The sequence below is a fragment of the Halichoerus grypus genome, chromosome 3 (assembly GCF_964656455.1).
Source record: "Halichoerus grypus chromosome 3, mHalGry1.hap1.1, whole genome shotgun sequence".
Lineage (NCBI taxonomy): Eukaryota > Metazoa > Chordata > Mammalia > Carnivora > Phocidae > Halichoerus > Halichoerus grypus.
Window position 1 is genome coordinate 175,666,796 of NC_135714.1, and position 1,450 is coordinate 175,668,245.

The window sequence follows — 1,450 nt, forward strand, 5'->3', positions numbered from 1 at the left end:
CAGTTCAATCTCCTTACTAGTAATTGGTCTATTCAGACTTTCTATTTCTTCCTGATTCAGTCTTGTGCATTTCTAAGAATTTTTCCATTTCTTCTAGGTTGTCCAGTTTTTTGGCTTATAATTGTTCATAGTAGCCTCTTATGACCTTCTGAATTTCTTTGGCATCAGTTGAAATGTCTCCTTTTTCATTTATAATTTTATTTACTTAGGTCCTTTCTCTTTTTTCCTTGTAAGTCTAGCTAAGTGTTTATTCTTGTTTTGTTTATTTTTTCAAAGAACCAATTCTTAGTTTGGTTAATCATTTCTGTTGTCTATTTTATTTATTTCTGTTCTAATCTTTATTATTTCCTTTCTTCTGCTAACTGTGGGCTTAGTTTGCTCTTTTTTTTTCTAGTTCCTTAAGGTATAGAGTGAGGTCACTTATCTGCGATCCTTCTTGCTTCTTAATGTAAGCATTTATTGCTATAAACTTTCCTCTTAGAACTGCTTTTGCTGTATCCCATGGGTTATAGTATGTTGTGTTTCCATTTTCATTTGTCTCAAAATACTTTTTTTTTAAATTTCCCCCTTAATTTCTTCTTTGATCTATTGGTTGTTCAGGAGAGCATTGGTTAATTTCCATGTGTTCATGGATTTTCCAGTTTTCTTCCTGTTACCAATTTCTGGTTTCATGCCACCATGGTCAGAGAAGTTAATGGTATGATTTCAATCTTCTTGAATATGCCAAGACTTGCTTTGTGGCCTAAGATAAGGTCTATCCTAGAAAATGTCTCGTGTGTGCTTGAAAAGAATGTGTATCCTGCTTCTGTTGTATAAAAGGTCTATACATTCTGTTAGGTCCATTTGGTCTATTGTTTTGTTTGAATCTGCTCTTTCCTATGGATTCTCTGTCTGGATGATTTATCCATTGTTGAGAGTAGGGTATTAAAGTCCCCAACTATTACTATATTAGTATTTATTTCTCCTTTTAGCTCGGTTTTTGCATTAAATACTTTAGGTGTTCTGATGTTGGGTGCATAAATTGTTGTATCTTCTTGATGAACTGACCCTTTTGTCATTACATAATGACCTTCATTGTCTCTTTTTACTATTTTCAGTTTAAAGTTTATTTTGTCTGAAAAAGGTATAGCTACTCCTGCTTTTTTGTTGTCGTTACTATTGCTTGAAATATCTTTTCCATCTTTTCAACTTTTAGTCTTAGTGTGTCTTTAAGGCTAAAGTGAGTCTCTATAGGTAGTATATTGTTGGATCTTATTTTTTTTTAATCCAGTTACCCATTCTCTGTCTTTTGATTGGAGAATTTAACCTATTTGTATTTATAATAATCATTTATAGGTAAGGACTTACTATTGCCATTTTGTTCATTGCTTTCTGCTTGTTTCGTAGATCCCCTTGTTTCTTATTTCTAATCCTGCTATCTTTTTTTGCGGTTTGATGTCCTTTGGTATTT